The 27,368-nt window shown below is 39.8% G+C and overlaps 1 protein-coding gene and 1 long non-coding RNA gene across 9 annotated transcripts in view; one reads left to right on the top strand and one right to left on the bottom strand.

Annotated features, from left to right (window-relative positions):
* LOC124122681 overlaps positions 1–27,368 on the top strand; it is a 206,724-nt gene that overhangs the window by 123,024 nt on the left and 56,332 nt on the right. The gene's annotated exons all lie outside the window — the stretch shown is intronic.
* LOC124122679 lies at positions 774–22,927 on the bottom strand. 8 transcript variants are annotated; one of them, XR_007219089.1, is made up of 9 exons: positions 22,617–22,927; positions 21,392–21,583; positions 12,872–13,073; positions 11,242–12,120; positions 9,616–9,872; positions 8,410–8,595; positions 5,435–6,103; positions 3,994–4,928; positions 774–1,604 (listed from the first exon to the last, which is right to left on the bottom strand). It is a non-coding gene; the product is annotated as an uncharacterized LOC124122679 (long non-coding RNA). The 8 variants fall into 8 exon arrangements; XR_007219092.1 differs by having other exon boundaries at positions 775–1,604; positions 4,814–4,928; positions 22,617–22,923; XR_007219093.1 differs by having other exon boundaries at positions 775–1,601; positions 4,814–4,928; positions 22,617–22,923.

The raw sequence follows: 27,368 nt of genomic DNA, 5'->3' as shown, positions 1-27,368 counted from the left end.
AAACAATCCCACCCATTGGGGCATAACGACCTCTGTTGACTTGACATGTAATAAGAGATATCTACTTGATTATATGGAGTGGTTGAAATGTGTAACAAGAGTCATCAGAAAGATGGCATATTCCCCCCCCCCCCCCCCCCCCTTGAAGAAGCATACATTGTTTACCCACAAAAGATCCACCATGGTCGCATCCATATGAAATGGAAAGTAAAACAAGTGTGTTTCTGTGGGTTTTTTTATGCAACCAAATTACAAATTACAAGAAACAATAACTAAACAAGTGTATAGTCACCGAAGTCATCTATATCCCCCTCCCATTTTAACATGTTATGGTCCCAAACCAGGTAACTGACCCAACATTTCTCTTAGCCCATGTCAAAATAGCTGCAATGGAAATTCTAAAAATAAACATTTCTAAAACTCCTTAATATCAAATGGCACCAGTTCAGTATGTGCTTTATATATAGACATGAAATGTTTGGCAAGGAAATATTCAACAGTATATTTGTTATACTCCATAAGTGAGCCCACCCTATATTAAAACTTAAATCCAACTTGTTGCCATGGAAACGTAAAAAATATAAATTTTATAAAATTCCTAAATAGCAAAAGGCACCACTTCAGTTTGTGCCTGGTAGACATGCAAAATTTTGTAAGAAAGTATTTAATAGTTTTTGAGTTACGCTCCGGAAACGAACACCACCCTTACAGAACCTAAGTCCAACTTGTTGCCATGTAAACGTAAAAAATAAAATTTTCTAAAGTTCCTAAATAGCAAAAGGCATGACTTCAGTATGTGACTGATAGATTTGCCAAGTTTCGATCAAATACACTGAATTGTTTTTTAGTTCTGCCCCAGAAAGGAAATGGTTACGGACGGACAGACAGAGAGACAGACAGACTGGCTGATCGCTATATCCCCCCGCATTATATGCCGGTGGTATAAAAACCAAATGGTGGTTGCTTAATGATGGAGCCATTTGTGTTTTGTGTATTGAGGTCAACAAGAAAAACAAACAGGGCAGAATTTGAATTTTAAATGGACAAATTTATTCTTATTAATCCATGAATTTGACCATTTATGGGTTGATTTCAACGCCATATTTAAAAGCCCCAGATGATCCCCTCCATGCTAAGTATGTCCCAGCAATGTCCCAGCGATGTCCCAACAATGTCCCAGCAATGTCCCAGCGATGTCCCATTAAATATCCCAGCGATGTTCCAGCAATGTCCCAGCAATGTCCCAGCGATGTTCCAGCAATGTCCCAGCGATGTCCAATTAAATATCCCAGCGATGTTCCAGCAATGTCCCAGCGATGTCCAGCAATGACCCAGCTATGTCCCATTAATATCCCAGCGATGTTCCAGCGATGTCCCAGCAATGTCGCAGCGATGTCCCAGCAATGTCCCATCTATGTCCCAGCAATGTCCGAGCTATGTCCCAGCAATGTCCTAGCTATGTCCCACCAATGTCCCATTAATATCCCATTAATATCCCAGCGATGTTCCAGTGATGTCCCAGCAATGTCCCAGCAATGTCTCAGCAATGCCCTAGCGATGTTCTAGCAATGTCCCAGCAATGAACTAATCATTGTTAAATCCTACTTGAAAAGAGAAATTAAATCTAATCTGTCTCAAAACAATACCATGGAATTGGATTGGGAACTTTGAATTTCTATGTCAGGTACACACCACTATGAACAGAGTCAAAGTCAAACTTGGTGCTACGGAAACGGAAAAAATACAAAATTCTAAATGGCCCTAAATAGCAAATGGCACCATTTGGCACAGTTTCAAGAAAGAGTACCCATAGGTTTTAGAATTATGGTCCAGACAAACACACCACTATGAACAGAGTCAAAGTTAAACTTGGTGCTATGGAAACGGAAAAAATACAAAATTCTAAATGCCCCTAAATAGCAAATGGCACCATTTGGCACAGTTTCAAGAAAGAGTACCCATAGGTTTTAGAATTATGGTCCAGACAAACACACCACTATGAACAGAGTCAAAGTTAAACTTGTTGCCATGGAAAGAGGAAAAATTAATATTTTTGCAAAAGGCACCACTCTTGCCCATGATTAATATACGTACGAAGTTTGGATGAAAAATGTGGAACAGGTTTTTAGTTGTACCCGGAAATGACACCAATCTCCTTTTCAGATACGTTTAACTTGTTTCCATGGAAACAGGGGAAAATCAAATTTTGAAAAATTCCTAAATAGCAATAGGCACCACTTCAGCCCTTGGTTAATGCATGTTCCAGGTTTGGATGAAAAGTCTTTCACAGTTTTGAAGTTATGCTCCAGGAACGACACCGACTTTTTGAGACTACGTCAAAATTGTTTCCATGGAAATCGAGAAAATTAAATATTTACACAAGTAAAGAATATTAAATTCTAAAACTTTGTAACAAAGAGAGTACCCTGGAACTATTGGTTACCATGAAGGAAGATCAAGAGCAAGATGAGCACAGTCTGCAACTTTAGCCACTGGCCCCAAGCCCGAGTCTAGTAATGTGCTGTTCAGTCTAGTAGGCTCAGCCAATAAAAGTCCAGAAGATAACACTAAAATGTATCAAACATGACACTTGAGCCAAGTTAGTGCTACTTGACTCAAGTGTTGGGCACAGACTGAATCAGCAACCAAGTGTGTGTGTGTGTGTGTGTGTGTGTGTGTGTGTGTTTCGAGAAAAATGTGTTTAACCTGAAGCTATGTAAACAACACTTCGTAATCGAAATCTACACATGCAATGATGCATTTGGCCAATATACAGTCTCTTTGGACCGTTTGACTCATCTCCAGAAGGTGACTTTTACCAGAAAACGCATAAACCACCGTTTTGACACCCTGTAATCTAAATCTACACATGCTTTGATGACGGATCTGTTCACTGTACAAGTCTATTGCACCACTTACATGCTTAAGACACCCTGTAATCTAAATCCACCAATGCTGTGATGTATCTGGTCACTTTACAGTCTATTTGACCACTTGACCCATCTCCAGAGAATGACTTTAACCAGAAACAATACAAACCACCCTTAAGACACCCTGTAATCTAAATCCACCAATGCTGTGATGTATCTGGTCACTTTACAGTCTAGTTGACCACTTGACCCATCTCCAGAGAATGACTTTAACCAGAAACAATACAAACCACCCTTAAGACACCCTGTAATCCCAATCTACACTTGATAATTATGATGTAGCTGGCAAGCGCGGATGCAGCATTCTGAAAAGGGAGGGGACCCCCCTCTGGATCCGTGTAAGTCTGGTCTAAGACCACAGTCTATTTGAACACTTGACCATTTCCAGAAAATAACTTGAAACAGAAAAAGCACAAAACACCCTTAAGACATACTGTATTCGAAGTGTACCCATGCTATGGTGTTTCTGGTCACTATACCCAGTCAATTTGACCTCTAGACCCATCTCAAGGGAATGACTTTCGGTTACACACAACCAAATGTTTTCCTATAGACTTCTATTGTAGATTTAAATCTTTCTAAAAAATAACTGGGCATTCAACAGCCAGGTATGCACAGTCTGGCCTTAAAGGTTGGTTGGTTGGTTGGTTGGTTGGTCGGTTGGTTGGTTGGTTGTTTAACGCCGCACTCAGCAATATTCCAGCTATATGACGGCGGTCTGTAAATAATCGTGTCTGGACCAGACAATCCAGTGATTGATATCATGAGCATCGATCCACGCAATTGGGATCGATGACATGCATCAACCAAGTAAGCGGGCCTGACCACCCAATCCCGTTAGTCGCCTCTTACGACAAGCATAGTCGCCTTTTATGGCAAGTATGGGTTGCTGAAGACCTATTCTACCCCAGATTTTCACGGGTCCAGGCATGTAGAGAGCTAAATTTCAGAACACAAAGGTTGGTCGGTTGGTTGGTTGTAGACTGTACAAGCAGATGGAGGGTGGAAATAAGGGAAATAAATAAATACAGGGGAATAAATTTAAATAATGTAAGCTTGTCACCTGATGCCATGTACAACAATCCACTGTGTTTCAGCCAGCCACTCAAGTAACCAATGTGGCCACTGAGATCGAGACAGGTGACCACCAAATTTTGGCTTTAAACACAAAACCAAAACTTTGTTTAAAGCACAGTTTAGTTGACAATATTTCTTGTGTAAACAACCCAGACTGCACATCTGATGTGCACATGTCAGAATGAATTGGAAATGAAAACAGCTGACTGCAGTGTTTCAGGGACTTAAGGAAAGACCAAATTGAGGAAGAATTTGACAACAGTTGCTGAAAATGCAGCTCACTCTGAAATTAATGAAGCAGGTGAAATGGATGTTTGCCGACAAACTTTTCCCCATACAGGGCATAAAACGGGCCAGCAACAGAAAGTTTATTAAAAATTCTAAATTTGTTGTGGATACCTAGAACCAAACAAGATAAACAAAACTTGGCAAATACATTTTCTGTAGACTGTGCATCCAGATGTGCAGGTGAGTTTTCAGCTGCTTACTCAGGTCATGCAGGTGACCTGCCAAGGTTGAAGAAATCTCTCTCCTAGACTTCTGATACTATTGCAAAATGTTATATGGGGAATCACACAAAAAAACAGAAAGCAGTCAATGGTTTGCAAAGGGGAGAAGCAAAATTTGTTATTGTACAGTAAATATTTGGATAAAAACTTCAAAATTGGTGACAAAGTCAGAAAACTTTCAAAATTTGAGACAATACACCAACTTTCTTCTCGGCCCTAAACCTGATGGAGAAGACCCAAACCAACCTCAACAGTCAACAGTGTGAAGCAACAAACAAGGCAATGCTCGGTCATTACCTCGTGATACAACCTTTGCTCGAAACTTCCATGGAAGAGCCCACAGTGCTGTTCATCTCATCAACTGCGGGAGTCCAGCAAAGTCAACTTCGACTAGGGCTTGGGTGCACTGTCACTACAAAAGGAAAAATAGATGATGAGATTAGCAAAAGCCATAATAAAGTACTTACAGCTAAAACATACAAGAAATCCCAGTAAGTAATGACATGTCAAATGGTCAACATTTACATCTACGAAAGGCTCTGGCACAGCTGATTCTGATATAGTGTAATAGAACCTTTAACCAGAAACAGCGCAAACACCTCTAACTCTTTCAACACAAGCCAACCAGAGTTATTTCCCTTGGTACATCAAGTTCCCACAGCCATTGAATGCCAGTACACCAAGTTCCCAGGGACTTGTTAAAGAAAACTATTCCTTTCTTTAAACAGTTCTGGTATATTTATGTTTGTGGCAATACCAACAAGCTACTTATCACTGCAATGCCAAGATTGTGGAGTATTTGAAAATTAATGAATAGATATCTTAATTTCTACCATTCTTTAATTAAAGGTAATTACAGGTAAACGATCAGTTAAAAACAGACAACATTTCAGAATAGGAAGCTATAAGGATATTTACTGTAACAGAAAATGTGATAACAGGAAATAAATAGTGTCTTCTGATCTTCGGGCAGCAGGAGGAAAGTCATCTTCCCGAAACAAGGGAGTTAATTGACTATAAAAGCCGTTTCAACCCTTGTATAACTAGGCTGGAATTCTGGAGTTCCATTGTGGCTAGACTAACAAGTCTTTGCATAGTCCAATCAAAATCGCATAAGAAACTAGGTTCGTAAACAACATTGATTCAAAGTGCAGAATTTGTTCGACTGCAGGATTTCCAAAGCATGTGTACTGTCAACTGGATGTTGACAGATATTTTCCAAATCTTTTCATGTTTCTAATCATGGTACTCCAATTATCTGATGCGCTTCACGAGGCAAGACCCATTTTATTACAATATAGATCTTGATTATCGATCAGATCATCTTGACTATGCGCAGCCATATTGTTTGAAGCAAATGCAAGTGCTATGAGAGGGAGGAGGAAACTGATTGGTCAGCTGGAGGGACACAGAAGGAACATAACTTGTAATAGCCACTGGTTGGGCTATGATCCAGCCACGAAATTCCAACATAGTTCGGCAAGGGTGGAAACTGGACTTTTATAGTCAGTTACTTCCCTTGCCTCCGGAAGATGGCCAAGGCGTTGCACAGGTGAGAACTGATATGGAGGTGTGGAATTGCTTCACCTGAAACAAAAAATAAAATATTTGTCAAGTAATACATGTTTGATTTCTGTAATATGACTGCTGTTTTACCTTTTTGTGTTATATTTTCAATGGAACCACGGAACAGGGGTGTAATGGTAGAAGTATACTCGCTGGGCCAGGTAAACTCGTTAGCCAAGGAAAATATGAGAAATAACACAAAAGGTTGAAATAAATTAGAAGATTATCGTATAGCATACAACAGGATTTAAATGTTTTATCATCACAAGATGACATAGGTTACTGAAGGAGCTTGATTGGCATTTGCGATGAAAGTGGATTATCTCCCTTGGATTGGTCACTAGAGGTTACATACAACCAAATGTTTTCACATAGACTTCTATAGTAACGTTACATTTTTTTAAAAATAAATAAGTATTCAACAGCTATTACCTGCACGTGTGTGCACAGACTGGCCTTAGAGCAGCAAAATAAACAAAAAAATGACTAGCTTAGCCAGCTCCTTTTCCTAGTACAGGAAGCTGAACACACTACCTCAGTTTCGCACCAAATGTCACCTACTTGAAAATAGCTCGTACCCAGCATAAGTCTTCATGTTGAAAAAAACAGTACTAAATATAGAAAAACATGGTCCGTTTGATAACTGGATGGATGTACATTTAAAAGACATAAAAATCTTACACAATATCCTCCAATCACAGCCTGCAGATATCTCTCAATCTGCACTGAAGGCTCCCTACAAAAACGTTCTGATTTGGTGTAGTAGGACCTGTAGTCAAATCAGAAAACATCTGCACTTGTCAAATGTGTGATTTATGTATTGTATATATATGTAGCTTCTCAGAAAAAAATGGAAATTGGATTAAACTTCAGTACTTGTTCCTACCCTGCATGTCTATATGGCACCAGAATACATAGTTTTGATGCACCGAAAGAGTTGTGAGAGCTTAATGATGTACACTTCATAAATGTTTTACTAAATGTATCTCTGAATTACTAAAGAAGTTTCTACCTTCATGCACTGACCATGGAAGTTAATTCATATTTCATAAAAGAAGGGGGTCAAGGGTCAATTCCATAAATGATTGAGGCTGCATAGATCATATCACCCTAAAATATTTTTTCAACTAAAAACAAATGAACAAATCTTAAAACCTCAAAACCAGTAACAATACATATTTAAAATTGAGTAGTGGACTTTTGTTTGCGTTCCTTTGCTGACATCATCAGAACATAGCGGAGTCTGCTACATTCATGGAATATGGTTTTGACACTCATGACATGATGCGATTGATATTGTTTGAGATTGCTCGAACTTACACCATGCATTGTTTATATAATAAAACACTCAAATGACTGTCAGCATTGGTAAATCATCTATGGAGGGGCTATCACAAATGTGTGTGCTTTCATTTACTCCAAAAATCAAAAGTATAATCACCTATGATATAAGCTGGTGGCATAAGTACACATGGAAAGGAATCAGAAAAATTACTCAAAGTTGGACAGAGAGCATGGAATTCAGGCCAGCAATTGGCAAGGGACACATTAAGCAGCTTTAAAGTCATCATATATGTAAGGCTGTATAATGAACTTTACCAGAAAATAGGAAGTAAAGGGGTGCATTGTTGCCCGCAATCTCAAACACTGACCAGTGAACATACCGCCTATTAAAGACGAGAAATGGAAATGGACCCTCAAGTAGAAGAAAGCACTTTGAAACCACAACATGGAAGAAAATTACACTTACCTCTATTGATATATTTAGTTAAGACTTTAAAATACTCACAGGAAATAAAAAAAAATTACTGTTTAATGTTTCAAGGTGGCTAAACTTGCTAATTTCAGTTATTTGCCAGTTTCAAGGAAACAAAGTTGAAATTTCATATAATTTAGAAAATGTACAGCTTATCCTGACAAAAATGAAATTCTTTTTATTTACACAACAGTGTCATGCAATACCAGCTTAAAAAGTGTTTCTCTCCAATAATTTATGGGTTTACAGGGGATGGAAAGATACAATGCATTTTACTTAACAGGGGAGATAATTTAGTTTTGTCGAACACTATCACATTCTTAACAGATGATTTCAGAACCATAATATTACATTCCAAAAGAGCCAGTGGATATTATTTTCATCTAAGCAGGTTCTGGGGCTGGTGTATAGCCCTTACTTCATGTTTGCAAACTGAAAAACTGCACAGTGAGGCATTAAGGGAGCACTGTCAGAAATGTCTAGTGCATGAGGGTGATCTTATTATGGCACTTTATAGTGAGCAACAGAGGGGCCTCAAGTGGACTGGGGTTCTTAAATGTACTTAATGTACCTGCAAGTTCCACAACTTCTTCAAGGTAATAGAGCGCAGCGAGGCAAAACAAGGGTTGTCGATCACACACTGCCAAGACCAGACTTCAGATCAGCTTCTCCAAAAGCCAAATTGGATGTGAAAACTTCTATTTCTTCTGCATGAGTGCACATCTACCTCCCCAGTCAACATCAGGCATGCTAAAACCTGAAAACAGTGTTGAGACAATATCAACTGTCAAACCATTTTGGATATAACAGCCAGGAGTCAGTTCTTGAGGGGAAAAAATAATTATTTGAAAGTCACATTATTGAAAAATAAGTCTGTTTTAAGAAACTTAATAAAAAAATGGCATCATTTATTCACACAAAAGCACCTAACAGAAAGAAATAATGGTATGCTTGTGATGAGTTCGACCACAATACGGAGCAACATTCATTTCCAGGCCATCCAAAATCAACCCAAAATGTCCCCAACTTCAATGTCATTATTTTAAATTTGCCTCCTCATTCATGCCAATGTGTATCCATGGTGACATATAAACAGGAAAGCCTATAAAGTATGAATAACTGAAACGTGCACTCACCCTACAGGTTACACACAACCAAATGTTGTCCCACAAACTTCTACAGTAACTTTATATTTAAAAAAAAAATTAAATAAGTATTCAACAGCTATTACCTGTATGTGTGTGCACAGATTGGCCTTAGAGCAGTAATAAAAACAAACAAATGACTAGCTTACCCAGCTCCTTTTCCGAGTACCGGAAGCTAAGCACACTACCCCAAGTTTCGCACCAAATGTCACCTACTTGAAAATAGCTGTGGTCACATTCAGCGTAAGTCATCATGTTAAGAAAGACATTACTAAATATAGAAAAAACATGGTCACTTTTAATAACTGGATGGATGTACATTTAAATTTTTTAATTTTGTTTGTTTGTTTGTTGTTTTACACCGCACTCAGCAATAGTCCAGCTATATGACGACGGTCTGTAAAATAATCGAGTCTGGACCAGACAATCCAGTGATCGACATCATGAGCATCGATCCACACAATTGGGATCGATGACATGTATCAACCAAGTCAGCGAGCCTGACCACCCGATCCCGTTTGTCACCTTTTACGACAAGCATAGTCGCCTTTTACGGCAAGCATGGGTTGCTGAAGACCTATTCTAGCCCGGATCTTCACGGGTCGTACATTTAAAAGACATAAAAATCTTACACAATATCCTCCAATCACAGCCTGCAGACATTTCGTGATCTGCACTGAAGGCTACGAAAACCGCACTGTCCCAACTGGTTCTGATTTGGGGTAGTAGAACCTAGAGGCATAGGTGACTGATGAATCTTGATTGGCAGGTGCCCTGAAAGTGGATTATCCACCTTGGATTGATCACCAGGCATTGGTTACTGAAGAAGCTTGATTGGCACGTGCAGTGACAGTGGATTATCTCCCTTGGATGTGGCAGTATTCTTCACCTGAATAAAAAGGATTTTTACAGTTTTTCTTGTTGAATAGTTGAAATATGAATGCTTTTGAGTAATATGAATGCTATATTTGAACCTAGAATAATAAATGCTCATATTTTGCAGCTGTAACACACCAAAAATATCATCTCGTTAACCTTGGTTAGTGAGACAAGAGAAAAAAAAGAGAGGAAAAAAGACAGAGGGCTGAAATAAATCAGTGTACTATCCAATATCATACACAGGCAATGCAAATTAATATGTTTTCAAATACTAGGTGACTGTTGGAAGTGGATTGACAGGTGTTTAATGTGTGGATTATCTCCCTTTGATTATTCTTCACTTAACATGAATGTTTTTAAAAAAACAAAAACACTTTGATGACTTGTTTGGTTCTACGATTTTGTATTTGAGATCAGGTTACTCTAAGTAGAACTATATATAAAAAATCATGCCATCCTTGAAAGAAAGGGAGACTGTTTGGATTGTTTGTTTGTTTAATGCCACAATCAGCAATATTCCAGCTATATGACAGTGATCTGAAACTAATCTAGTCTGAACCAGATAATCCAGTGACTGACATCACGAGCATCGATCCATGCAATTGAATATGATGACATGCATCAACAAACACACATGCATACATATAAATATATACATACATATACACACACACACACACATACACACACACACATACATACATACATACACGCACATATATATATATATAAACAATGGTATATAAAATAGCAAATTTTCATGGACAGAAGATGTATCACATTCAAAACTGAGCCTGCTGTCACCGGGACTCAAATAACAACTAAATGTATTACTTGGATGCTACGCTACAGGACCAGACTGGAAGGAGGTTAATCACAGATATCGGCGCCAAGACTGCACACTGGTGTGGTAGTTGACGAGGCATCATTTGTAGGGATTCACACACAGAGGGACACTGCACTTCCAGCATATTGTTGATGATCTGGCTCCCTTAAATGGATTTTCAGCATATTCTGTACCTGGATGCTGGACTGAAAATACCTTGTGTATCTTTTCACAAACCAGACACCGGGTGTCATAGCTCCCTGAAGGCACAGGCCAGTGACCGCAACCATCCATGATGTTAATCACTGGATTGTCTGGTCCAGACTCGATTATTTACAGACTGCCGCCATATGGCTGGAATATGGCTGAGTGAAGTGTTAAACAAAAAACTAACAATGAGATAAGCATTATATATGGCAAGTTCCCTCAATATGTCAATACCATTTCATAGTGTTTTTTGTCTTATTTTGGTGTTTAGTTTGGTTGAGTCTATCTGTCCCTCCCATAGACTTGCCATAATCCTGTACACATGGAATGCTGGGAAGGATCTTACGTCTGCCGTCCTTCTTCCTCCTCTTGGCCGTCAAACTGTCTTCCTCAGGAGAGTGTGCTGTGCTAAGGTCGAAGACAACCTTGTTATCCTTCCACATGGCAGCAACAAAGTCCCCACAAGCTCACCAGTCGATGGTCCCTCTCTGCAGGTGATTTGTGTCTCAACCTGAAGGGAGATCAACAGCGGGGTAGCCCGCCATTCGTGTCCTTCTGCAACAGAAAGTCACCAAAGGTAGCACTGGTATAAACGTTGTCTGTGTAGATGACATGACCCTTGTTCCTTATGTTTTCACACAATTTGACAACTACCTGCCCAGCAAGGCCCAAGGAACCATCGCCTTGTCCACTGACACTTGCTTGTGGAGGTTGTAATGACTCTAAATGCAACAGAAAGTCACCAAAGGTAGCACTGGTATAACGTTGTCTGTGTAGATGAAATGACCCTTGTTCCTTATGTTTTCACACAATTTGACAACTACCTGCCCAGCAAGGCCCAAGGAACCATCGCCTTGTCCACTGACACTTGCTTGTGGAGGTTGTAATGACTCTAAATGCTGCTCTCATACTGTCAAGAATGTATCTGATTTATTACAATTTGTCACCTGGCACAGGTGTGTCATCATTGACAGGTGAGGACCTACTTATCTGCACAAATCTGGATCTAGAAAATACTTCAGTTCCTGGACACTGTAACCAGCTATAACTGGTCAAGCCTGGCAACATCCATGTACATCAAGACACCATCAAAAGCCTTCATTTCTTCCACAGTAACATCGTGCCAGTCACCTTTGTTGTGGTCAGGATCTTGGGGCTGTTTGATGTTAGCATTGTCATTTATTGATGTCACCATTTGTTGAAAGTCATCATCTGAATAAAACAACTGAAACGAAAAGAATATCTATCATAATGGGACCAGGATAGAGCGTCTGCCCGAAGGGCAAAAGGCCGGAGGTTTGATATGAAGCTGTGTCATACCAAGGACATTGAAGAATGATACTTGTTGTTACCCTGCCTGGCGCAAGGCAATAAGGGGCTAAACCAAGAGCTGGTCCTCTTAGAGTCAGTATACTGTGTGTGAGTTGCGAGTTCATGTAACAGCGCGAAATGGTATCTCAGTGGGACACCAGATTAGTACAAGTAGCCACACACATACTCACACACACACACATCCATGCACATTGCTATATAAGTGAAATAATCTTGAATGTAATGTTAAACCTCCCATTCCCCTCACATCACTAAACAACAGTGAGTTAGTGAGTGAGTGAGTGAGTGAGTGAGTGAGTGAGTGAGTGAGTGAGTGAGTGAGTTATGAAGCTCAGACACTCAAGTCACTGTTGCCATGGCAAGCAAACTAGGGAGTCTTCTTCGACGCCTGCAGACGCCTGTAGGCTCATAGGGTGCCTCTATACAAGCACACAGGACCTTAAGCAGATTCCACTTTGGAAAATGTGAGGGGCATTTTTATATACTTCAGTTGAAATTACTTCATGAGGCCATTTTTGACTGGATGGGTGCCGATGGAGAGTCCATCATGTTGGAGGAATGATGCTAAAACGGATTGGCATCCCTCAATCGTATCAAGTCTGAAGTTATTCTCCTGGCAGAGATGTAGCAAAAAACAATGTTACCATGGAAATAGTTACTGCCATGTGTCCAAACTCATCATTATCCACTAGGAGACTTGGGGATGTAGGGACCACTCCGAAGACACAATCTTGTTCTTCCGGTATAAACAGTCCACCGAAAGGTTTAATGTCTGGGCGATGGGGCGGGCCTCCAATGTGCAGCTGATCCAGGCTGTTCCCAACTCAGACGTCTGACTTTGACAATCTGTGATCCAACAAATACAAAATAATGGTCAGGGTCAAGACAATAATTTCAAATATCCTCCTCATCACAACAGACCAAAGGGAGCTTACTCTTCTACCAATGTTGCGAATTACAGTTCAGATACTGTTGTTTGTTTGTCACAGTCGCAGATATTCCAGCTACATGACATCTCCATCTTTATGAGTTATTGGAACAAACCCGCAGACCTGCGATGACTTTGAGGCAGCATACTTCGTACTCACAGACATATCAACCAGTTGTCTGGAGCAACGCCACTCATAAACCTGGTAGAAACTGGTGGATGTCAGGTGGTACTGGACCCTTGGGTGAATCTGTCCTCTGAGTAGTTTTGTCATCTGTGTGGATTTGTCATCTGGGCGGATTTGTCATCTGAGTAGATTTGTCATCTGGGCTAACTAATGTTATCATTTAACTGTTATCACCTGTCATAAATAAGAATTCTACCATGAATTTGGAATTTACTTGATTCTGATTGGTCAATCAGAGGCTATTAAATTACAATACACCCCCCCTGATTGAAACAGCTGGTTTGACGGCCGCATCACCTCGGAAGCTAATATTTATAGAATAGTATTATTTTCAGTCATTGTCGGAAGGCATATTTAAATTATTATATCTACAATTACAGGTTACAAAATGCACAGATGCGGTTACTACAATATTCAAAGGATGTGCGGCAATACATTTCGTGCAGAAAACATGTTAGAAATCTACAAAGGAAATGTATTTATGTTTTGGAGACAATAGAGAGCTTGGAATTTTGGCACTTTTCTATATATGATTTGTTTTCTTTAGGGATGCCCACCTCATGTTAGCCTACCAAGTTGCCATGCTTATATGCTTTCAATGCCTGTCATATGTTCGAGTGAAGTTTTACAGTGTAAACAAACTGCTTGAGTATATACAGCACCATATTTTGTTCGGTGACTTTTTATTTCAGATCGATAACCCACTCAAAACACTGGACTCAACCCATGCTGCTTCACTCAGTATATTTGCTCATGCCAAAGAGTTTGCGTTTTATTTAGTCATGGTAGAATGGAGATAAATATACTGTGTTTTCAATGTAGAGCTAGGTTACCTGTAGATTTAACCGCGCTAAATTTAACATTTGAAACCAGGCGCTGCGCGTTCTGTTCCAAATTCAACCTAGCGCGGTTTCAAAAATAATCAATTATCAGCATCTGACAAAATCTAAGTGCATGTCATTTATATTCCATCTCAACAGCCAGTCAGTAACCAACTCTGGGCCTGGCCAACCTGTGATTGATGGTATGAGCACCAATCAAGTCATCAAGGATAGATTTCATAAATCAGCCAGGGAACAAAACTTTCGTTACCTAATTCACAGAGCTCATACACAAACCACAATTACCTGTCACTGTACAAGTCTATATGACCACTTGACCCATGTCCAGACAATGTTTTAACCTGAAGCTACATCAACACCCTGTAAGACACCCTGTAATCTGAATCTACCCATGCTATGATGTATCTGGTCAGTATACACAGTCTATATGACCAGTTGACCCATGTCCAGACAATGTTTTAACCTGAAGCTACATCAAACACCCTGTAATCTAAATCTACCCATGCTATGATGTATCTGGTCAAAATACACAGTCTATTTGACCACTTGACCCATCTCAAGAGGAGGACTTTAACCAGAAACAACACAAAACACCCCAAGACACCCTGTAATCTAAATCTACCCATGCTATGATGTATCTGGTCAGTATACACAGTCTATTTGACCACTTGACCCATCTCAAGAGGAGGACTTTAACCAGAAACAACACAAAACACCCTTAAGACACCCTGTAATCTAAATATACCCATGCTATGATATATCTGGTCATGCTGGTCAGTATACATAGTCTATTTGACCACTTGACCCATCTCAAGAGGATGACTTTAACCAGAAACAACACAAAACACCCTTAAGACACCCTGTAATCTAAATCTACCCATGCTATGATATATCTGGTCAGTATACACAGTCTATTTGACCACTTGACCCATCTCAAGAGGAGGACTTTAACCAGAAACAACACAAAACACCCTGAAGACACCCTGTAATCTAAATCTACCCATGCTATGATGTATCTGGTCAGTACACATAGTCTATTTGACAACTTGACCCATCTCAAGAGGAGGACTTTAACCAGAAACAACACAAAACACCCTTAAGACACCCTTCATACACCCTGTAATTTAAATCTACCCATGCTATGATATATCTGGTCAGTATACAATGTCTATTTGACCACTTGACCCATCTCAAGAGGAGGACTTTAACCAGAAACAACACAAAACACCCTTAAGACACCCTGGAGACACCCTGTAATCTAAATCTACCCATGCCATGATGTATCTGGTCAGTATACAATGTCTATTTGACCACTTGACCCATCTCAAGAGGAGGACTTTAACCAGAAACAACACAAAACACCCTTAAGACACCCTGTAATCTAAATCTACCCATGCTATGATGTATCTGGTCAGTATACAATGTCTATTTGACCACTTGACCCATCTCAAGAGGAGGACTTTAACCAGAAACAACACAAAACACCCTTAAGACACCCTGGAGACACCCTGTAATCTAAATCTACCCATGCCATGATGTATCTGGTCAGTATACAATGTCTATTTGACCACTTGACCCATCTCAAGAGGAGGACTTTAACCAGAAACAACACAAAACACCCTTAAGACACCCTGTAATCTAAATCTACCCATGCTATGATGTATCTGGTCAGTATACAATGTCTATTTGACCACTTGACCCATCTCAAGAGGAGGACTTTAACCAGAAACAACACAAAACACCCTTAAGACACCCTGTAATCTAAATCTACCCATGCTATGATGTATCTGGTCAGTATACACAGTCTATTTGACCACTTGACCCATCTCAAGAGGAGGACTTTAACCAGAAACAACACAAAACACCCTTAAGACACCCTGTAATCTAAATCTACCCATGCCGCGATGTATCTGGTCAGTATACACAGTCTATTTGACCACTTGACCCATCTCAAGAGGAGGACTTTAACCAGAAAAAACACAAAACACCCTTAAGACACCCTGTAATCTAAATCTACCCATGCTATGATGTATCTGGTCAGTATACACAGTCTATTTGACCACTTGACCTATCTTAAGAGGAGGACTTTAACCAGAAACAACACAAAACACCCTTAAGACACCCTGTAATCTAAATTTACCCATGCCATGATGTATCTTGTCAGTATACACAGTCTATTTGACCACTTGACCCATCTCAAGAGGAGGACTTTAACCAGAAACAACACAAAACACCCTTAAGACACCCAGTAATCTGAATCTACCCATGCTATGATGTATCTGGTCAGTATACATAGTCTATTTGACCACTTGACCCATCTCAAGAGGAGGACTTTAACCAGAAACAACACAAAACACCCTTAAGACACCCTGTAATCTAAATCTACCCATGCCATGATGTATCTGGTCAGTATACATAGTCTATTTGACCACTTGATCCATCTCAAGAGGAGGACTTTAACCAGAAACAACACAAAACACCCTGGAGACACCCTGTAATCTAAATCTACCCATGCTATGATGTATCTGGTCAGTATACACAGTCTATTTGACCACTTGATCCATCTCAAGAGGAGGACTTTAACCAGAAACAACACAAAACACCCTTAAGACACCCTGGAGACACCCTGTAATCTAAATCTACCCATGCTATGATGTATCTGGTCAGTTTACATAGTCTATTTGACCACTTGACCCATCTCAAGAGGAGGACTTTAACCAGAAACAACACAAAACACCCTTAAGACACCCTGTTATCTAAATCTACCCATGCCATGATGTATCTGGTCAGTATACATAGTCTATTTGACCACTTGACCCATCTCAAGAGGAGGACTTTAACCAGAAACAACACAAAACACCCTGGAGACACCCTGTTATCTAAATCTACCCATGCTATGATGTATCTGGTCAGTATACATAGTCTATTTGACCACTTGACCCATCTCAAGAGGAGGACTTTAACCAGAAACAACACAAAACACCCTTAAGACACCCTGGAGACACCCTGTAATCTAAATCTACCCATGCTATGATGTATCTGGTCAGTATACACAGTCTATTTGACAACTTGACCCATCTCAAGAGGAGGACTTTAACCAGAAACAACACAAAACACCCTGAAGACACCCTGAAATCTAAATCTACCCATGCTATGATGTATCTGGTCAGTATACATAGTCTATTTGACCACTTGACCCATCTCAAGAGGAGGACTTTAACCAGAAACAACACAAAACACCCTTAAGACACCCTGTAATCTAAATCTACCCATGCAATGATGTATCTGGTCAGTATACATAGTCTATTTGACCACTTGACCCATCTCAAGAGGAGGACTTTAACCAGAAACAACACAAAACACCCTTAAGACACCCTGGAGACACCCTGTAATCTAAATCTACCCATGCTATGATGTATCTGGTCAGTATACACAGTCTATTTGACAACTTGACCCATCTCAAGAGGAGGACTTTAACCAGAAACAACACAAAACACCCTGAAGACACCCTGAAATCTAAATCTACCCATGCTATGATGTATCTGGTCAGTATACATAGTCTATTTGACCACTTGACCCATCTCAAGAGGAGGACTTTAACCAGAAACAACACAAAACACCCTTAAGACACCCTGTAATCTAAATCTACCCATGCAATGATGTATCTGGTCAGTATACATAGTCTATTTGACCACTTGACCCATCTCAAGAGGAGGACTTTAACCAGAAACAACACAAAACACCCTTAAGACACCCAGTAATCTGAATCTACCCATCCTATGATGTATCAGGTCAATATACATAGTCTATATTAATCGCATCTGGACCAGACAATCTAGTGATTGATATTATGAGTAACGACAACAGGACACACTCAGCGTTATTCCAATAGTCTGTAAATAATCGCATCTGGACCAGACAATCTAGTGAATGATATTACAAATAACGACGACAGGCCACACTCAGCAATATTCCAAAAGTCTGTAAATAATCGCATCTGGACCAGACAATCTAGTGATTGATATTATGAGAAACAACGACAGGCCACACTCAGCAATATTCCAATAGTCTGTAAATAAATCGCATCTGGACCAGACAATCTAGTGATTGATATTACGAGTAACGACAAGAGGCCACACTCAGCAATATTCCAATAGTCTGTAAATAAATCGCATCTGGACCAGACAATCCAGTGATTGATATTACCAATAACGACGACAGGCCACACTCAGCAATATTCCAATAGTCTGTAAATAAATCGCATCTGGACCAGACAATCCAGTGATTGATATTACCAATAACGACGACAGGCCACACTCAGCAATATTCCAATAGTCTGTAAATAAATCGCATCTGGACCAGACAATCTAGTGATTGATATTACGAGTAACGACAAGAGGCCACACTCAGCAATATTCCAAAAGTCTGTAAATAATCGCATCTGGACCAGACAATCTAGTGATTGATATTACGAGTAACGACAAGAGGCCACACTCAGCAATATTCCAAAAGTCTGTAAATAATCGCATCTGGACCAGACAATCTAGTGATTGATATTATGAGAAACAACGACAGGCCACACTCAGCAATATTCCAACAGTCTGTAAATAATCACATCTGGACCAGACAATCCAGTGATTGATATTACGAGTAACGACGACAGGCCACACTCAGCAATATTCCAATAGTCTGTAAATAAATCGCATCTGGACCAGACAATCTAGTGATTGATATTACGAGTAACGACAAGAGGCCACACTCAGCAATATTCCAAAAGTCTGTAAATAATCGCATCTGGACCAGACAATCTAGTGATTGATATTATGAGAAACAACGACAGGCCACACTCAGCAATATTCCAATAGTCTGTAAATAATCGCATCTGGACCAGACAATCTAGTGATTGATATTATGAGAAACAACGACAGGCCACACTCAGCAATATTCCAACAGTCTGTAAATAATCACATCTGGACCAGACAATCCAGTGATTGATATTACGAGTAACGACGACAGGCCACACTCAGCAATATTCTAATAGTCTGTAAATAAATCGCATCTGGACCAGACAATCTAGTGATTGATATTACGAGTAACGGCCCACGCTTTGTGGGTACAACGACACACTCAGCAATATTCCAATAGTCTGTAAATAATCACATCTGGACCAGACAATCTAGTGATTGATATTACGAGTAACGGCCCACGCTTTGTGGTTACGACAGTCTATCAACCTGGCCACTGAGTTGGTCAGTTGTAACCCCAAATCCCCTCAGGGTGTCAGGATATAATACAACATGTCCTGAATACAAGAACTTTCAACATACTTGATGACTAGATTAAGACACAAAGATAGTACAATCTATCAGATCTATAGTGACATAAGACTCACAAATGATATACAAATTTATCTATAAAGAAAAGTAAATATTTAATACATTTGAGGGTGTATGTTCTTGTAGACATATACCTAAAGTTATCTTTTTATGGCTATTTCAGGTTAGTATGGGTGTTGTCGCAGCACTGTTCCAGCTATAATTATGACGGTGTCTGTAAATAATTGAGTCTGGATCAGGCAATCAAGTGGTCAACACCATGAGCATCGATAAACTTAAAGGAGATTCAAGGACATGCAATCAACCAAGTCACTAAGCCTGACCACCAGATCCATTTCGTTGCCTCTTACGACAAGAATCGGTTGCTGGGGACCTATATTCTTACCCGTAACCCAGATGGATATGACTTCAAGGTGCGAAATACGCATCAGTCGGAAAGCGCACGTTTAATCTCCAAAGTAAGTAAGTAAGTAAGGTGCAGTGGGGTGGGGTGATATGACTACAAGGTGCAGTGGGGTGGGGTGATATGCCTACAAGGTGCAGTGGGGTGGGGTGATATGACTACAAGGTGCAGTGGGGTGGGGTGATATGACTACAAGGTGCAGTGGGGTGGGGTGATATGACTACAAGGTGCAGTGGGGTGGGGTGATATGACTACATGGTGCAGTGGGGTGGGGTGATATGACTACAAGGTGCAGTGGGGTGGTGTGATATGGCTACATGGTGGTGAGGGTTGGGGTGATATGACTACATGGTGCAGTGAGGTGGGGTGATATGACTACATGGTGCAGTGGGGTGGGGTGATATGACTACATGGTGCAGTGGGGTGGTGTGATATGACTACATGGTGCAGTGGGGTGGGGTGATATGGCTACATAGTGGGGTTGGGTGGTGGTATGGCTACATAGTGGGGTGGGGTGGTGGTATGGCCACATGGTGGGGTGGGGTGCTGGTATGGCCACATAGTGGGGTGGGGTGGGATGGGTGGGGTGGTGGTATGGACACATGGTGGGATGGGGTGAGGAGAGGTGAGATGGTGTGTGTGTGTGTGTGTGTGTGTGTGTGTGTGTGTGTGTGTGTGTGTGTGTGTGTGTGTGTGAGAGAGAGAGAGAGATCATAAGCCTCAAACCACAATTACTTTCCTTCTTTGTTATCTACAGTGACATGACAGCCCACCATACTTAATATCGGTCATAGGCTGTTCTGTTGACCGACCCGCCACTTGCCACTAAAACCGCAAAATTATCAGCCTGGATCCACCATCTAGCAAAGAACCAATGTTAGTCCAGTAAACCACTTCTGTATTTCATTTGCCTATTTTAAATACATACATGCATGTTTTTATCAAAATAATTGAATTAAAGTCCACATTTTTCAAGAAAAATGAAAATTGAAGGTATTAAATGTTCATTCCTATAAAAGCCTTGAGTTTACTCATTAAACTGATGAGTTGGGCAGGTAGCTATGCACAGTTAGTGAGTAAGTGAGTGAGTATGGTTTTACGCCGCTTTGAGCAATATTCCAGCAATGTCAAGGAGGGGGACACCAGAAATGGGCTTCACACATTGTACCCATGTCGGGAATCGAACCCTGGTCTTCGGCGCGACGAGCAACGCTTTAACTACCGGGCGACCCGACCGCCCCTGCTGTGTACAGCCAATCAAGTGCAGCGAAGCCACCAGCTGTGACCACTCTCAGCAATACACCCAAAAGTGTCAGACTGTGTGAACAGCTCAACTGCAATTTGGACTGCTGGCACAAGATGTGTAGATCTTGAGAGTTTCTAATAAAACAATCATGATGAAAGTCAGTCGCAAGAGAATCAAGTCACAATTCCGCAAGGGCCACACTGCCTGGAACAAAGGTCTCACCTTTCAATCTGAAAAGTCAGAAAGTGCCTCTCCACCCAAGATACACATGACTGTCACTAGGATGAGTGCTGAAGACTTCTCACTGGTTACCAAGTCGAGGTTGGATGGCACTGGGCTGTCGACAACAGGCTGTGACAGCATCTCTACCTCTCTGTGGCTGTTGTGTCCTACTGCGGCCAGCACAAGCAAGACCTGAAACGAGAGTCAAGCAAAGATGACTTGGAGGGTATGCAACAATGAAAAGATGGCTGAAGCATGTAACACAGCTCTGTGACTGCATTCTTTGAAGTCCACTAACTGAACTTTACACAGGATATGGCTGAAAAAGTAGAATTAGTGAAGGAAGTTAATCATATGAGCAACGAATGGGAGATAAATATTGCTATGGATGGCCCATACAACTCAACAGCAATAACAAGTAGGAAGAAGCCTGGGCAGAATGCCTCACAAGCAATCGACATTGCCAGCGAAAACGTAACTAATAAGAGATTCATCATCAGCGTGTCATTCCAGAATAAGCTCTGCTGGACTGGTGCTTGACTGAAAAGAAAAGGAATGGTACTAGCTAGATCAAAGTGTACTCCAGGGTATTGTTTACCATTTTTTATGTCTTGACTATTCTACAAGCAGGAACAGCTCTCAATCACAATGTCTTTTTACATATTATATCAATGTAACTGCTTGCTGTGTTCAGTTATTTTTAAAAGAACATTTTTAAAGATCATAAGATATCACTGAGGCAAAGCAGAGACATGAAAATAGATCATATATATGTTATATGCAAAGTTACCATGGTTACTGTTAAAGCCTGTTTTTTTTCCAAACTATAGTCAATGGCCACTTCTATATATTCAAATTATCTGAACAAATAACACACGGGTAATGGCTAAAAATAGCATGCGTGACTTTTGGCTGGCAATATTAGAGCGATCATCCGAGTTTCAGCTTCCCTGTGTATTTTCTGAGAAAAAGTCAAAACAATCCAAATTCACGCTGGATACACTTACGGTGACTCTACGGATAAAATAATGCAGTTCATTCACAATCAGCGGTCATAATACATCAACAACCATTGCTCCATTATTTCCTGAGAGGAGAGAGGATTGACAACAATAAGCATGGTGCCTGTTGGTGCACTCGAATGCAATTCTTGCTAGATCCGTGTCTACAAGTTAATTTATACATTCAAAATATCTTTTAAAAGTATTAATAGTGAAGATACTACCTTATGTATCCACGGGCTGATAACGTATCCCATGCCACATCATATTTCGCTTATAAGACAGCAAATATCATCAATAACATTTCTAAAAATCACTTCCTGGCCGCCATTTTATGGTTCAAGAAAGTTCAAGGTCGCGTTGGATGGCAACTGCGCTGGCCGCTTGACACGGGGCGAAAGCTTGGCCCCGTTTGGGACGCAACAATAGCGTGGAACTAGTTTTCCATGCGGTTCACAAAAAGCTCCATTACTTTGCATGCTACTCGCGGTATGGATACTGTATAAATGTGTAGGTAAAGATACATCGATGCGAGGAGCTTATTAAAACTGGTACCAAGAACTCGTTGCACCACACACAGAAGGAAACCAGTCCGGTTGAAACCTCCAAGAGCAAATCTTACTCTAAATCGTTCACAGACGGCCTGAAGATGCTGACGTCAGAGCTAAAAACATGACGTCATTGCCTTTGTCCTTGCATGTTAGAAAACTTGGCAGTGACTCAGAACACAGTGGCATCAACTCAAATCTCAGCTTGGCTTGAAAACCAGTAAACTTTAAAGAAATATTTTCAATCAAAAGGCCCCTGTTTCACTTACTTGAAAGGAACAATGGATTTATGTTACCACAAATTTTAGCTTTCATTGTGTGATGGAAAAGGGTTCTGCATTATGTGGAGAAATTATAGGATGTGACATAACCTGACTAATGATGGCGTGTTGACAGAAATTGAACAGACAACAGAAGTAAACTGAAAAAAATATTGACCCTATGCAGAAAAAGAAACTTTTAGTTTAAATACTAATGGCAATCTTGATATGAATTAAGTGCCAAAAATATTTTGGTTTGCTATAAATCTACTGAGCCACTAAGCTTAATGTTTTTCTCAGTGCGGCATAGATTTTCTAAATAAATGATCATGGTTTTAATGTTGCATCAAAAGTTTGAAGCATGGAGATTCAGTACAAATTGAAACCCGTGAAGATCCGGCTGGAGTAGAATAGATCTTCAGAAACCCATGCTTGCTGTAAAAGGCGACTAACGGGATCGGGTGGTCAGGCTCGATGACTTGGTTGATGCATGCCATCGTTACCAATTGCGTGGAACAATGCTCATGATGTCAATCACTGGATTGTCTGGTCCAGACTCGATTATTTAGAGACTGCCCTCATATAGCTGGAATGTCGAGTTAAACAACAGACAAAAAAATAAACAGTACAAATTGAGAAATATGCATACAATTTCCACTAGATCATATATGGATGTGTGTGTGACAGCCCTGTAGACCAAATATCTGGTTCTTAATTATCTACCCTGATTACCTGCAGGATGCCGAGCTATTTTTCTCACGCACGTTTTCATAAGATATGAAAAGTGAAGGTTGTGCGAGAATTGTCACATGTAGGTAAGCAGAAACATTGAGAATCTGCGTTCTGTGATTTGTTTGTATATTTTTCATGAAATAATATTGTGGTTGTGCGTGATTTTGCGTCAGTCATGACGTCACGCAAGCCGGAAACTTTGAAATTTCTGTTGAATATACCAAATCATTCCAATGTATCTATTTTTAATTCCCTAATTCTTGCTACGATTCTCTTCCCATGCATAGTCTGAAAATGTTGCCCTTATGCATGTAACGAACAGACGAATGGATAGCTCAAAATAGGAGAAAATGTTACACTGTGTAAAATCTGAATTTTGCTTTGTTTACATTTCTAACAAGTGAAGTCTTCCCCCGAGTACAGCGTTCGTTTCCAAACCTAATTCACAATGCTTGATTTCTTCTAGATACTCTGTATTGGTGACAATTAACGACCAAGGACCAAAGCATTCAAGGATGTATGTATGGCAGCCGAGTTTTGAAGTATACGTGATGTAATAGGCGTCTCATAATTGAACATAGGTGAAACGTGATTTTGTAAACACTATCCAATATACGGATGGTGTAAAGTTTACTTCGGCGTTCGTGTGTGTGTATTTTCCAAAACATTCTAAACGATTCTAGGGTTATCGGCGACGTTTTGGAATGATCTGTGATCACTAATTGGCTCTTTTTGAAATTCATTTCTCCCAGTAGTTATCCGAAATTTAAATTTCAAAACATGCTGTAAATAACGCTGTGAATGGTGATTTACTAATGTGTAAAAAATGGCGTGATTTACCATGTAGCTAATTTACAGAGGTCATTTTCAGTTATTATACTTTGCTTAGGATGACAGTGGATGTTATCACAAAACAGGGAAATTCACACAGAATTCAAACCTGTGAAGTGTAATTGTGTGCCTGATGTGCATTGAATTTCATTCGACTTTAAAGTGAGGTTTGAAGAGGAAAGACATATCATTTTGAGATACAGTAATCTAGACTTGCCAAATCTTATAGACTTGCATGGGCTGTATTGGATATATTTGTTTTAGGGTCTGCATTGGAGACGAACACGCTAGATGAACTGCCAGTGTGCCTGGCCCAGACTCAGCTGTTTATAGGCAGCTTGAGATAGCAGTGTTGCAGGCATCAACTCGTGTGTTTTTTAATTTTTAAGAATATTTTTCACGCAAGCCCACTGACATACCCAATCTTCCTGAGAGGACATTGTCCACTTTCCAGCATCAAAGTCTAGCAGAAACCTGGGTCAACTTCATTAAACTTTTAAGGAGAAATCTGCCTTATATGTTCATTGATTAGTTTTATTAGTTTCATTAAAATCAGTAAACGCACTATCATGTCTCTGGATTGCTGGGTCATCCATCACTTGATTGTCTGGTCACCCGATCCAGTGAATGTTACTTACATGTACTACCAGCACATATTTATTAGCAACTGTGAGCTGCTACTAGCAGGTACAAAGACGTTCTACGTCTCTGTAGACTAACATTTAGTCTAGCGAACAGCAAATTACCAGCATGTCTTTGATTTTCATTGGTCAACGAGTCAACATAGATAGTAGGCAAGTCGGGCTCTGTCTCAACAGAAAAATAAAAGATTATCGCAGGGCAGCCTCAGTCTGTAACCAGCTAGCAAGACCGTCAACACTCTTTTGCTTAGATGTAGAAATAACACTTGAAATATACTGTGGTTGGTCAATAATTATAAATAGAATCTACATTATTATGAAGAAAATTATAACCACTGATCATTACATCACCAACTGGTCACATGACCTCATCATATGCACGCATCATCCGCCGCCATGTTGTGTAAGGTCAAGTCATTTCTACTACTCCTCCTGGGCCTGTTTAGGCTAGTTTATTGGGTCTGTTCTCTAAAGTAATCACAACAAACGTGAGTCTTTTCATTATGATAAATACTCTTCAAAATTCCTGCCATTGCCACAAATGGTAACGTAAGGTCGTGCGTGTTTTCTTCTGGCAGCCTTGCTTTCTTTTCTGTCCCTCCAAGCGGCGTCGATGTGCACAAGCAAGGGCGCATCATAAATGCCGTTTATTCTAAAACCGAGTGTTTTACGGTTACAGCATGGCCTTGTACCTATTGTATATTGGATTGTACTTGCCTGATGTCAAGCGCCTATCTTTTGAGATCAATCAATGGCGTCCAAAGACGACTGGGTCTCGTTTCTTTTAGTCTAGTAGTAATTACCAGTAATTAATTAGTGCTTACGTATATACCATTATATATCGTATTTTGTTTACATTTCAGCAGTATGCATCGGAGGCATAAGGTTTCTTCAAGCTCTGAAGTCCCAAACAACTGAAAATATATAGTCTGAACACCATCATCATGTGACCCTGGTATGGTGGTGCTGGTGAAAGTGATTGTTTTGTAAATGTTTGTTGATAGCAGTCGAGACTGATACACTTTATAACAAGTAATGATCACGATGTGCCTACTGTAAGTTAATTACACTGGTCTTCATCTGTATTGTTTCTTTGCAACTTCTGTCGATTTACAGCTAAAACGACACCTCAGCAAAACGACACCGGGCGAAAACAGCACAGATTGGCGAAAACGTCACCTCGCCTCAAGAGAAAACGGCAACCTATTTTTTTTTAACCTCGGTACAAATTGAAATTAAACTTGTAAGGGTCACATGCAAACAACAATGATTGTGAAATGTTAAAACAACTTTACATTAGATATTAGGCCCCTACTCCAATTCACAGTATGATCTTCTCGAAGCATGAGACAATACATAAAATAAAATTTGTCTATAGTAATAAAAATAATTAGTTTTGGCAGATACACTTTATCAAGAACAAAAAAGTATTATTTTCTGTTATTAGTTATCTTGACAATTTGCTAAAATAATTATTTTTGGAAAAGTTCTAAATCCATTGATGTCATAATGGGTAAAAATATATATATCAAATGGCATAAAAATCTAAAATATTTTTTAACTGTTTAAAATAAACATTTTCTGATTTATATCAATAAATATATCTCCTAGCCTAATATGTGAATATATGTAGTTATCTGTGAATAACTGGAAAACAGGAAATGACATGTAAATACATAAAATACATCAAGTAACATGTAAATACATAAAATACATCAAGTAACATGTAAATACATCAAATACTTCAATTAACATGTAAATATATCAGATACTTCAAATAACATGTAAATAAATCAAATACTTCAAATAACATGAAAATACATCAAATGCTTCAAATAACATGTAAATAAATCATATACATGTATACTGCTACATAAATCATTCTTATCATTATTAAAAAAAGGGGTGCCGTTTTCTTCAGACACATAGTAGCCATTTTTGCCAAATGCAGTGCCGGTTTTGCT

The sequence above is a fragment of the Haliotis rufescens genome, unplaced genomic scaffold (genome assembly GCF_023055435.1).
Source record: "Haliotis rufescens isolate VD_foot unplaced genomic scaffold, xgHalRufe1.0.p SCAF_10, whole genome shotgun sequence".
NCBI lineage: Eukaryota > Metazoa > Mollusca > Gastropoda > Lepetellida > Haliotidae > Haliotis > Haliotis rufescens.
Note: the sequence above shows the minus strand (reverse complement) of the source record. Positions and strands in the feature narration are given on the sequence as shown.